A 14,405-nucleotide genomic window follows, 5' to 3' on the forward strand; every position below is an offset into this window, starting at 1 on the left:
CAGTTCCCAGGAACAGAAACCCTCTCCTGCCTCTGCCAAGCCCTCAGTATGACGCTGGGGCTTTACAAGCAGAATTAGGCACGGTGGGGGGCCCGTCTCAATGAATTTCAGCGCGCAGTGGGCTCACTCGCAAGTAGACCCCTGGATCCTTCAGGTGATATCTCAGGGGTACAAATTGGAATTCGAGACGTCTCCCCCTCGCCGTTTCCTAAAGTCGGCTTTACCGATGTCTCCTTCTGACAGGGAGACAGTTTTGGAAGCCATTCACAAGCTGAATTCCCAGCAGGTGAGAATCAAGGTACCCCTCCTGCAACAGGGAACGGGGTATTATTCCACACTGTTGTGGTACCGAAGCCGGACGGCTCGGTGAGACCGATTCTAAATCTAAAATCTTTGAACTCTTACATACAGAGGTTCAAATTCAAGATTGAGTCACTCAGAGCAGTGATTGCGAACCTGGAAGAAGGGGACTACATCATGTCTCGGGACATCAAGGATGCTTACCTTCATGTCCAAATTTACCCTTCTCACCAAGGGTACCTCAGGTTTATGGTACAGAACTGTAACTATCAGTTCAGACGCTGCCATATGGATGGTCCACGGCACCCCGGGTCTTTACCAAGGTAATGGCCGAAATGATGATATTCCTTCGAAGGAAGGGAATTTTAGTTATCCCTTACTTGGACGATTCCCTGATAAGGGTACGATCCAGGGAACAGTTGGAGGTCGGTGTAGCACTATCTCAGGTAGTGTTGCGGCAGCACGATTGGATTCTCTATATTCCAAAATCGCAGCTGGTTCCGACGACTCGTCTTCTGTTCCTAGGGATGATCCTGGACACAGTCCAGAAAAAGGTGTTTCTCCCTGAGGAGAAAGCCAGGGAGTTATCCGAGCTAGTCAGGAACCTCCTAAAACCGAGCCAAGTCTCAGTGCATCAATGCACAAGGGTTCTGGGTAAAATGGTGGCTTCCTACGAAGCAATCCCATTCGGCAGATTCCACGCAAGAACTTTCCAGTGGGACCTGCTGGACAAATGGTCCGGGTCGCATCTTCAGATGCATCAGCGGATAACCCTGTCACCAAGAACAAGGGTGTCCCTCCTGTGTTGGTTGCAGAGTGCTCATCTTCTAGAGGGCCGCAGATTCGGCATTCAGGACTGGGTCCTGGTGACCACGGATGCCAGCCTGCGAGGCTGGGGAGCAGTCACACAGGGAAGGAATTTCCAGGGCTTATGGTCAAGCCTGGAGACATCACTTCACATAAATATCCTGAAGCTAAGGGCCATTTACAATGCTCTAAGCTTAGCAAGACCTCTGCTTCAAGGTCAGCCGGTGTTGATCCAGTCGGACAACATCACGGTAGTCACCCACGTAAACAGACAGGGTGGCACAAGAAGCAGGAGGGCAATGGCAGAAGCTGCAAGGATTCTTCGCTGGGCGGAAAATCATGTGATAGCACTGTCAGCAATTCCGGGACACGACCTCCACCCGGGAGAGTGGGGACTTCACCCAGAAGTCTTCCACATGATTATAAACCGTTGGGAAAAACTCGACAGGTATTGCGCCAGGTCAAGGGACCCTCAGGCAATAGCTGTAGACGCTCTGGTAACACCGTGGGTGTACCAGTCAGTGTATGTGTTCCCTCATCTGCCTCTCATACCCAAGGTACTGAGATTGATAAGATGGAGAGGAGTAAGCACTATATTCGTGGCTCCGGATTGGCCAAGAAGGACTTGGTAACCGGAACTTCAAGAGATGCTCACGGAGGATCCGTGGCCTCTACCTCTAAGAAGGGACCTGCTCCAGCAAGGACCCTGTCTGTTCCAAGACTTACCGCGGCTGCGTTTGACGGCATGGCGGTTGAACGCCGGATCCTGAAGGAAAAAAGGCATTCCGGATGAAGTCATCCCTATCCTGATCAAAGCCAGGAAGGATGTAACCGCAAAACATTATCACCGCATTTGGCGAAAATATGTTGCGTGGTGCGAGGCCAGTAAGGCCCGACGGAGGAAATTCAACTGGGTCGATTCCTACATTTCCTGCAAACAGGAGTGTCTATGGGCCTGAAATTGGGATCCATTAAGGTTCAAATTTCGGCCCTGTCAATTTTCTTCCAAAAAGAACTAGCTTCAGTCCCTGAAGTTCAGACGTTGTAAAAGGGGTACTGCATATACAGCCTCCTTTTGTGCCTCCAGTGGCACCTTGGGATCTCAATGTAGTTTTTGGGTTCCAAAAGTCACATTGGTTTGAACCACTTAAATCTGTGGAGTTAAAATATCTCACATGGAAAGTGGTCATGCTGTTGGCCCTGGCCTTGGCCAGGCGCGTGTCAGAATTGGCGGCTTTATCCTGTAAAAGCCCTTATCTGATTTTCCATTCGGACAGGGCGGAATTGAGGACTCGTCCTCAGTTTCTCCCTAAGGTGGTTTCAGCGTTTCACCTGAACCAACCTATTGTGGTGCCTGCGGCTACTAGGGACTTGGAGGACTCCAAGTTGCTAGATGTTGTCAGGGCCCTGAAAATATATGTTTCCAGGACGGCTGGAGTCAGAAAATCTGACTCGCTGTTTATCCTGTATGCACCCAACAAGCTGGGTGCTCCTGCTTCTAAGCAGACTATTGCTCGTTGGATTTGTAGTGCAATTCAGCTTGCACATTCTGTGGCAGGCCTGCCACAGCCAAAAATCTGTAAATGCCCACTCCACAAGGAAGATGGGCTCATCTTGGGCGGCTGCCCAAGGGGTCTCGGCTTTACAACTTTGCCGAGCAGCTACTTGGTCAGGAGCAAATACGTTTGTAAAATTCTACAAAATTGATACCCTGGCTGAGGAGGACCTGGAGTTCTCTCATTTGGTGCTGCAGAGTCATCCGCACTCTCCCGCCCGTTTGGGAGCTTTGGTATAATCCCCATGGTCCTTACAGAGTCCCCAGCATCCACTTAGGACGTTAGAGAAAATAAGAATTTACTTACCGATAATTCTATTTCTCGTAGTCCGTAGTGGATGCTGGGCGCCCATCCCAAGTGCGGATTGTCTGCAATACTGGTACATAGTTATTGTTACCAAAAAATCGGGTTATTGCTGTAGTGAGCCATCTTTTCTAGAGGCTCCTCTGTTATCATGCTGTTAACTGGGTTTAGATCACGAGTTGTACGGTGTGATTGGTGTGGCTGGTATGAGTCTTACCCGGGATTCAAAATCCTTCCTTATTGTGTACGCTCGTCCGGGCACAGTATCCTAACTGAGGCTTGGAGGAGGGTCATGGGGGGAGGAGCCAGTGCACACCAGGTAGTTCTAAAGCTTTACTTTTGTGCCCAGTCTCCTGCGGAGCCGCTATTCCCCATGGTCCTTACGGAGTCCCCAGCATCCACTACGGTCTACGAGAAATAGAATTATCGGTAAGTAAATTCTTATTTTTTCCAAGAGATTGCTTTTCAACAGATGATCTGCCCCTTGGGCAAATCTACAGGCGAGGCTGAGCCTGAACAGCAATATAGACTTTCATTTTTTGGAATAGTGTGTCCTTTTTTGGATTATAAATCTTGCTAATAATTGATTATATTTGACAGATTCCTATCAGCTGTATCTGGCCTATGTGTACAGATTTATAAAGCAATAATTCTTCTTTGTTCTTTTTCTTATATACCCAATTCATGCCATATTGGCATTTATTACTATTATTTTCTTTCCTTACACTCCTGCACATCTGTGCCCATGTGCTCTCTCATCCAGTTCTTCTCACCACGGTGGTGATGACCAATTTCTGCAGAAGCCCCAGCTCTGGACAGCAGAAGCACATCTCTGTTTATCAGGAATTAGTACTCACTCATCCACCTGTTTACGGCAATACTCCACAGGAGACGCCTAATATCGTCTGAACTTGGAAGCTAACCTCTGGAAGTCCTGGTCAGTACTTGTTTGGGAGACTGCTAAGGAACACCAGGTGCAGTAAACTTGGTTGGAAAGCAGCAGGAACATTCCCTTAATCTTCAACCTTATTTCCCTTTTTTCTTCTTTCATTAGAACTAACAGAACGACCCTCCCAAGTTTTACAGGTGTACTTTCCCACAAACTTGCTGTGTCTCAACACCACCTCTTCATGACTTAAACCCCTATCTGTTGGTCATCACTAATTTCCTATCACCTCAGCAGATTATACACTCTTGTCTAATCCGCTGCATTAAAATGCCTATGGTGACACCACTGTTAGACATCTATACAGAAGGTGGATCCACACCACATTAGACAACAAACCTTTCAATCTATTGGTGCTCAGATTAACCTACGGGATATCACCCTAGGAGACTCTGGATATTCACTCATTGTCAGTGGACATATGTTAAGCCACTCCTGTGACTATATATAATAAATTTTCACCTTGGCAGTATTTACTGTTAATTAATCTTATACAATTCTGGTATTTATATTTTTATTTAAAAATACTTGATCTTGATTGTCACACTATATCTTATATGATCCTAAATAAAGGTTAATTTTAATTGTCTAATTTTTTCATAAAGAGTGCCCCAGCACAGAGTCTTTCTTTTTTCCTCCTTATTTTCAATGTAAACCCACTGACTCTGGGAGCACCACCGACGGCATATTTACACATCAGTGTTACATTTCCGATGTCGGTCACAGACACATTTCCTCATAATAAGGTCTTGTCTGTTATCATTTACCAGTGCGGAACACCCTTTTTTTCTTTTTGCATTAAGTACCTTGACTGCATGGTCCCAAAAGAAAATTTCTAACCTACAGGATGTGCGCACTTTTTTCTAGGGAATGCTGCGCATTTAACCTCATTTTGTTCCTCCTACAGTGCCTTGGGATTTAAGTTCTAAAGGCCCTTCAGGTTGCCCCATTTGAACCACTTAAAGATTGGATTTTAAATGGTTGACAACTAAAGTTTTCTTTCTACTGGCCATTGGTTCAGCTAGAAGAGTTTCAGATTTAGTTATGTCGTCCTCTATTTCTGATTTTTTTTTATCCAGATAGAGTAGTTCTCAGAACTAAATCTGGGTATCTTCCTAAGGTGGTGTCTAAATCCCACCTTAACAAAGGTGGCATAGGGCCGGACCTTTCTGCAGGAGATGCATCATTGGATGTTGTCCGGGCCTTAAGGATCTAAATAGATCATACCAGTGCCATCAGAAAGACAGATTCTCTCTTCATTCTCTATCGATTGCATAAGAGAGGATGGCCTGCTGACAAGCAGACAGTGGCGAGGTGGCTTCGGATGACGATTTCAGAAGCATATTCTCAAGCTGATCTCCCTGTTCCGGCCAGTGCCAGATTAAGGTCCTCATGGGCCTTGAGCTGAGATTTCGGAAGGGCCTATTATGTGCCATTGCAGGTAGTGTGATCATCTACATAGAGAAGTTCTCCTGGGTTGGGTGGGGGAGTGTGGTGACATACTATATCACTGCACTACCTTCCCACACTACATCACAAAGCTACCTCCCCACATTACATTTCTGTGCTACTTCACCACACTATATCACTGTGATACTTTTTCACACTACTACCCTTATTTATCAATGAATTATACATTTCACTGTGACTGATAAATTGCACCAGCCAATCCGCTCCTAACAGTCATTTTTGAAACCCAGCCTGTGACACGGAAGTTAGGAGCTGATTGGTTGGTGCAATTTATCACTCACAGTGAAATGTATCACTCATTGATAAATAAGGGCATATATCACTGTACTGCAACCCTTCAGTATATAACTAGTCTACCTCCTCACACTACATCTCCACACTATTTCACAGCACTGCCTCTCTATTCTACATTCCCGCACTACATCTACCTCCCCACACCACCCTACTACCTACCTTCCAAAACCACATTACTGCGCTGCCTTCCTGCACCACCGCACTGCGCTACCTTCCCACACCACGTTACTGCACTACTATCCCACACCACATTACTGCACTACCTTCCCATACCACATTACTGCACTACCTTCCCACACTACATTACTGAGCTACTATCCCACACCACATTACTGCGCCACCTTCCCGGACCAGATTACTGCACTACCTTCCTACATCCCAGTACTGTGCTACCTTCCCACACACCATTACTGCGCTGTCTTCCCGCACCCCATTGATGCGCTACCTTCCCGCACCCCATTACTGCGCTACCTTCCCGCACCTGATTACTGCGCTACCTTCCCACACCAGATTACTGCACTACCTTCCCACACCAGATTACTGCGCTACCTTCCCCCATCACATTACTGTGCTACCTTCCCACACCAGACTACTGTGCTACCTTACTGTTACACCACATTACTGTGCAGCTGCGGTATAGGAGCAGGAGGGGGCAGGCCTGGTCCTGGAGTTGGTAGGGTCTATCTGGATGTCTCTACCTACTCACAATGCAGCAGCAGGGCAGCTCATGGCTTTGGGGAGGGACTATCCACAGTATCTGTGCAGAGGTGAGCACAGGGCCGGCCCGAGCTTAATATTTTTGGTAAACGACTACAGATTTTGGCACCCCTTGATGAGATTAGATTTATAAAGTGACAGCATGCACTGCAAAAATGGGTGACTGTAGTGTCAAGGAGATAATGGGTAACAGGGAGATAGTGGGTGACTGGGCAGGCAGGGTGCCAGGGAGATAGTGGGAGACTGGGCAGGCAGGGTGCCAGGGAGATAGTGGGTGACTGGGGAGGCAGGGGTGACAAGGATATATACACACAAATATATAAAAATCAGACTCGATTGCCACCGTATAAAGAACATATAATAATGACAGAGAGACAACATAATACTATAAATAAGAAAGAGACAACACAGGGTGCTTCTCCTGCCTGGCCTACCTCCCCCCTCATCTTGCCCACTTGCCTCAGCTCAGAGCAGTTGGGGGATCAGATGAAGTTGGTAGTCAGGCCGTTCAGAGGGCTCCGTTCGGTCTTCACCATCCGGCTGCTGTCCGATAAGTAGCACAGGCTCTGCTCCGTCCCTGGCTGCCAGCCGCCCGTCTCTGCTTCTGTCTGCGACCTGTGCCCCGGCATGCATGGCTCCAGCAGCAGACACCTCCATGGGCTCTGTCTTCTCTCCCCTCCCCAGTCCCCTCCGTCACAGCCGCTGCTGGTCGCGTGCTATTTTCCTTGCTGGCAGGCAGGTGGGTGGGCAGTGGCACATGCAGTCGGTGGCTTGCAGCGGGAGTTACCTATCTACAGTTGCACAGAGATCTGAGGAAGCTGTGGGCCTATTTTGGAGAATGAGCCTGGAGCTGCAGCTCCATCAGCCCCATTGTTAATCCGGCCCTGGTTCCGGCTAATGTCTCTGCTCACTCTACTCGTAAGGTAAGTCCATCATGGGCAGCACAACGTGGTGCTTCAGCAGAACAGATATGTAAGGCAGTCACATGGTCTTCCATTAACAAATTCATTAGACATTATGCCGTTGATACCTTTGCCTCTCCGGACGCTGAATTCGGGTGAAGGATTCTCCTGTCCAATCAGGAGTGTCCCCACCACTAAATTGTTTTGGGACATCCCAATGTTATCCTGTGGATAACCTATAGACCCTGTAGGAGAAAAATACGTTATGGTAAGAACTTACCGTTGATAATGGTATTTCTCCTAAGTCCGTGCTTTCTGTTGCGGACGCAATTGCAAGTGTATGCTACTATAAGTGGTCATTTTGCAACAAACTTACCTTTCATTTTTGACCCTCACTCATATAAACATTGCAGGATTGTTGTGCATTTTTTTTTGTAGAGATAAAAAAAACCTAACAAAAACATTGTAATGTGTCAAAAAATACCTTACATCATTGTTGTTATTGATAATGTCGATTATCTTACAGGAAAGAAAGCTATACCTTATATACACTTAGAATACACTTTACCATGGAGCCGCTGCGGCCGCTAAACTTAGTACACATGCTACGTACTTTATACACTGTTTGCGCACGGAGTTCCGTATCACTGTACGGACTTAGCGTACAAACGCCGTGCTGGGGGTACAAAGTACACACAGCGCGCACACACCCAGAGATACACTTTAAACCTTTACAGCAGCCTTTTTCAACAGGTGTGCCGCGGCACACTGGTGTGCCGCGAGCAGTTTCCAGGTGTGCCGCCTGCACACAGACCCGCTGCAGCCTGCATACAGACCTGCCGCCGACCGCACACAAACCCGCTGCCGCCGACCACACACAGACCCGCTGCCACCGACCGCACACAGACCCGCTGCCGCCGACCGCACACAGACCCGCTGCCGCCGACCGCATACAGACCCGCTGCCGCCCGCCACACAGACTTGCCGCAGCAGCCAGCCAGATATGCCTAGTTGCCGGGCAGTGCTGAACTTCAGTGACAGCCGGCTCGTGACCTATGGTGACTCATAGGTCACGCACCGCACGTCTCGTTCCCCCGTTTGCAGTGCACAGTACACTCGACACTCACTCGCTACTGCTCCTCCTCAATGCAGCCTCGTCCCAGTGCTCCCACTTCTCCCCACAGAGAGGGCAAGAGTTAAGGTTGCTATATATATATATATATATATATATATATAACATTAATGTGTGAGGAATTACTATGGCGTTGGGAGGTGTGTGGAATTACTATAGGGTGGGGAAGGTGTGTGGAATTACTATAGGGTGGGGAAGGTGTGTGGAATTACTATAGGGGGGAAGGTGTGTGGTATTACTATAGGGGGGGAGGTGTGTGGTATTACTATAGGGGGGGAGGTGTGTGGTATTACTATAGTGGGGAAGGTGTGTGGTATTACTATAGGGGGGGAGGTGTGTGGTATTACTATAGTGGGGGGAGGTGTGTGGTATTACTATGCGGGGGTGCAGGTGTGTGTGTTTTATTACTGCGGCCCCGAAAAAAAAAGATGGTGTGCCTCGGCAATTTTAAAATCTTGGTTAGTGTGCCACGAGTTTAAAAAGGTTGAAAATCACTGCTTTACAGTAATGCAATGCAATGATAAAACACTTTAAACCTTAGCAGGGCAATGAAGACACAACACCAATTGTGATTTAACCGCTGGGTTCCGACACCACAGTGGATTATTGCTGAAAGGGGGTTACAATACAAATAATACAATACAATATAACAGAGTAAATGGCTACATTCAATGGTACATACTTGAGTAGATCCCCGGCCTGGTCCTCGGTCATCAAATAGATAACTTTGTGAGTCTTGTGTCTCTCCAGGCCAGAAGCAGGCTCTCTTTATACACTTCTTCCAAAAGCAATACAATAGATACTGTAATCCCTTTATCCATTGGATACAGGAATGCACTTTTACAGTACAGGAGAGGTCATAGGTCGGTTTGAATAGGTAGGCGATGTCTTTCCCAACTGCTCTTGTGGGTGGTCTCCTCTGGATTCCCGCCGCATACATAATGTACATTAAATACAGTTTATATCTATTTTCTACTTCTGCACATAACTATCTGCAGGAACATGCGATCTTCCGCAGACCAACACCGGAATGTTACCCTTAAAATACCCTACAGCTGGATACCAAACACCATCTTATAACCTTGTTCTGTCCCCTCCTATTCTGTAAAGGCGAATCCCTTTGTTCTGAAACCATTTAAACTGTTGTTTATTTTCTGATGTGATGCAAGGAGACTATGTGTACATTGTGCACTATTTGGATTAAATATGTAGCGTGTTTTGATGGCTCTCCATGCGTACACAAACTCTACCGTAAATACCCATACCACGTGCTAATGCGCATGACCGCGGGAGCGAACTTACGCAAATTGCGGATATGTGCACGCACGGCAGCGCAAGTACGCGCACGGAGGCCATGTGTGTGTAGTTTGTACTTGATGTGTGTACTGCAATATTTTTCGCCTTTGACAGTCCACCCTTTGGCAGTCACCAATAACTGCCACTATCTAATCACTAAACAGAAAAATATCTACACAATATCTATAGAAAATTGGATGGTCGGGGGAGAGTGGTAGGCAGGAAAGGTATGACCTAGTGGGATAGTAAAAAGCATGTATGTATGAATCCATGTCTGAGGGGCATGTATCATCGTGCCGTATATGTTCTAAATAAGCTTCGAGGTATTGCGAAGTATACATTAAATCCTTCTCATCCCGTATCAAGGGTCTGTAAATGGGCCAACAAACACTAGCGAGCTCTTTTCGGCTTCTTGTTAAATGAAATGGGGTGCACATTTAGTTGATGATACATGGAGGGGGAACATATGTGAGTGCTAGTATATGTGGATATCACCTGTCGACTATGTGTGTCATTAACTGAAGGTTGTAGAGATGAAGATAAGACACATATCTAAAATACATTCACATAAACATTTTGGGTAGGGCAGTTGTCTTTTCCGTATGGATGTATCTGGGCAGAGGGGGAAACACAAGAGAAACGGGTGAAAGAAACGGGCCATGAAATTCATTTACAATCCTTATCATAACACTGTCTCTATGGATGGGTCATAAATTAAATCTGCTGCTATAACAGCGCCCTTGCTCCTTAGACTCATCAATTTTGTGCCGTGCTTGCGCCGCGTCAGAATTCGAACACACATAAATATCAAACCAATAATTATGACGACTCCCAGGATACAATTTCGTGGGTTCAACCATGAGACCCAGCTGGTCAGTTCATTACTCACAGTCACCAAGGTAAGGTTGTGTTTCCTCCTGAACTCCCACTTCAGCTGTAAGATATCGTCCATCTTTTGATCGATAATCTCCGTTGGGTCATCAGTGCTGTTTGTAATATACGTACAGCACTTCACCCCATATTGAGTTGCCAGAGTAATACAGTACCCACCTGTCACGGCTGTGATATAATTCAGAACCATCCTGTGCTGAATCCCTTCTTGTAAGCTTGTAACTCCCTTCCCGTATAACCTGAAGGTGTCGTCATACATCTCAGTGATATTATCTATCAAGTTCGCTAGCGCATGGATATACCTATAATTTATAATTCCTCTGGCAGTACGGGTGATGTCTAATGCGAGAAGGAATTGAATACCGGTGGATTTGTGGATCAAATCAGAGGCTGCGTGCTCTGTCCTATCTATGAGGTGTCTCTTGACGATGTGTTCATAGTGAGTATGAGTATAAGGAGCCTGAGCACTGCGGTGAACGACTTTCATTTTATCATGGGTTATGGTTATGACCTCTGGTAGTACTCTCCCAATATAACACAATCCCTCTGAGCTCGGGGCAAGACACTTGTACGCCTTCCTCCCACATATGAAATAGGCATCATCTGGGAGAACATAGGGGACAAAATATGACATCACCATATTACAAACTTTCCAAGTAAAGAAACCTATCCCTAGTTCTCCCATCTGCTCAGTACAAGTATCGGGCTGGATGATATGAGCACAATACCCTGGCGATACTTTTCCAACCCACATGGTCTTACTTCCACGAGTATATCTATACCGAAAATACCTCCCACTGTTGGCTATTTGGCGTACAAGTTCAGAGTCTATGGGTATCCTATCAGCTCTGTGAAAAGGTCATTGTCTGGTTATTCCACGTCACTTCCCAATTTCCCGGTTTTCGGTAATTGGAAATATTTAAACATAATAAGGATCTATCTACATGATACTGGTGGAGCTTCAAACTAGGGGGCCTAGAAATCTTGAATTTCTTGTCCACCGGTCTCCCACCCCGTAATTCGAGTACCTCATCTATTGCTAAAGGGTATGGTACTAATCCTGACTTGCTCTGACCTTGAGGTACCTGTGAGCACACCCAGCATTCTGTCTGGTTTAAGACCTTACCCACTAGTGAGTGGTAATCACTCAACGGATACCGGTCCATGTCGATATTAAGGTTGGACTGACATCTCTGGATGCACCCATCCTCAACTATATTCTCACAATTCCTACAAATACAATATTCATCAGACAATAACCCCTCACAGTGCCTCCAAGCTCCTTGATTACCAGAGCGATTACTGATGCCAGCCTTTACCAAAATGATGTGCTGATCCTGAGATCCTACAAATTCGTACTTGCCATCAGAACCCATTCCAGATCCCTGCTCGACCTCTCTGGGACCCTCACCAAAACAAACTGTCCTTATCAAAACCAGAATTACTAACAGAACCCGAAACGCAGTCTCTTGTGATCGATCCATTTCATTAGGGGAAAGAAGGAAAATAAGAAGGAGAAAAGAAAGGAAAAATGCAGGGGGAGGTGAAAAAAAGAAAGTGGTACGACAACTGTTCTAGCTCTTGCTACTCTCTGTGCTCAGATGCCTTTCAACAGTCCTGCCTCTCAACTTTCCCGGAACAGACACTCCAGTGATACGAGATTCTCTACACTCTGCTCTTTGTCACGAGTTCTCTCCAGGTCAGCGACCTTCTTGCAGTGGGACGAGTGGATCCATGTCTCTCTTTCAGCGACTTTCAATGCTGTTGTGCTGGTTAACAAGACTTGATATGGTCCTTCCCACCTGTCTATGAGGCAACCTGAGCGTAAGAAATTTCGAATCATCACATAATCCCCAGGTTTAATGTCATGTCAATTACTGTTCGGCAGGTCAGGAATCACCAGCTTTAAATTTCTTTGTTGATTTCTCAGCTGCTGGCTCATCCCAACCAAATATTTCACAGTCACTTCATTATTACATTTCAAATCATCCTGGGGGTCTATCATTACATGAGGTTGTCGACCAAAAAGAATTTCAAAGGGTGATAGGTTAAGGGGAGACCTGGGAGTGGTTCTGATGCTGTACAACACTAGTGGCAAAGCTTCTGGCCACGACAATCCAGTTTCAACCATTCATTTGCTCAGCTTGTTCTTAATAGTGCTATTCACTCTCTCCACCTTTGCACTAGCCTGGGGACGGTACGGAGTATGCAGCTTGCTATTAATTCCCATCAGTTTGCACATGACCTGAAAGACTTCACCTGTAAAATGGGTACCCCTATCACTTTCAATTATTCTAGGGATACCATATCTACACACAAATTCCTGCACAATTTTCTTTGCAGTGAACGTAGCGGTGTTTGTGGCAGCAGGGAACGCTTCTACCCAATTTGAAAATACGTCAATACAAACTAACACATATTTTAAATTCCTACAGGGTGGTAACTGTATGAAATAGATTTGTATTACCTGAAAAGGACCGTCTGTCGGAGGGATATGGGATGGCTCTGTTGGTATTGACTTTCCAATATTCTTCCTCAAGCAAGTAAAACATGTCATTGCTCTCTTACCAACATGAGAAGAGAATCCTGGCGCACACCAGTAGGCTCTCACCAGCTTACACATACCCTCTTTACCCAGATGAGTCAGACCGTGTGCCGCCTCAGCTAAGCTTGGAAGATATGCTCTGGGGGCTACTGGCTTACCTTGTCCACCTGTTCACAGTCCCGAGGGTTCCTGGCCATATCCCTTTGACCTCCAGACTGCCCTTTCCTGTGAAGAACACAAATCTTGCATTTCAATTAATTGTTGTGTATTGATCGTGTTAAATGTCATCAGTGATGTGATATTCGTTTGTATGGGGGTGCTGGCTGCTGATTTAGCAGCTTCGTCTGCCCGGCTGTTACCAAGTGAAATTGGGTCTTGGTTGTAAATATGTGCTTTACACTTGATAACAGCCACTCTGTCTGCTTCCTGTATAGCTGTTAGGAGCCTTTTTATGTGGGACGCATGCGCTACAGGTTTGCCAGCTGCCGTCATGAAATTTCTGAGGCGCCATAGGGCCCCGAAATCATGTACCACTCCAAAGGCATACCTAGAATCTGTGTATATATTAGCTGACTTACCCTTGGCCAATTCACACGCTCTGGTTAGGGCGACCAGCTCAGCAACTTGTGCTGAGTGCGGTGGGCCCAGGGGTTCAGCTTCTATGATACCTCTGTCATCTAGAACTGCGTATCCAGTACACAGGTCTCCCGAGTCCGTCTGTCTGTGGCAACTACCGTCAGTGTAAAAGGTAAAATCTACGCCTTCCAGTGGGTTGTCACTAATGTCAGGTCTCGCAGTGAAAGTCTGATTCAGGTATTCCATACAGTCATGCGTATCAGTGTCTGCACTAAATCCTCCTTCACCATCATTCTCATCCTCCACCCTTTGTGCCTGTCCAGGCACACTTGGCAAGTAAGTTGCAGGATTTCGTGTGCTGCATCTCTTAATGTTGATGTTTACAGGGGCCATCAGTGATAATTCCCACTTTGTAAACCGAGCAGATGAGACGTGTCTGGTTTGGGCGGAGTTCAGTAAGGCTGATACAGCATGAGGTGTATGGATGGTCAGGTTGTGCCCTAACACTACGTCTTCGCTTTTACTTACTAGCAAAGCTATTGCTGCAACACTTCGCAAGCATGTGGGGAGAGACCGCGCTATGGTGTCCAACTGTGCACTGTAGTAAGCTACCGGCCTGCTGGCATCACCATGTCTCTGGGTTAAAACTCCTGCTGCGCACCCTGCACTT

Source organism: Pseudophryne corroboree, chromosome 5 (assembly GCF_028390025.1).
Source record: "Pseudophryne corroboree isolate aPseCor3 chromosome 5, aPseCor3.hap2, whole genome shotgun sequence".
Classification (NCBI taxonomy): domain Eukaryota; kingdom Metazoa; phylum Chordata; class Amphibia; order Anura; family Myobatrachidae; genus Pseudophryne; species Pseudophryne corroboree.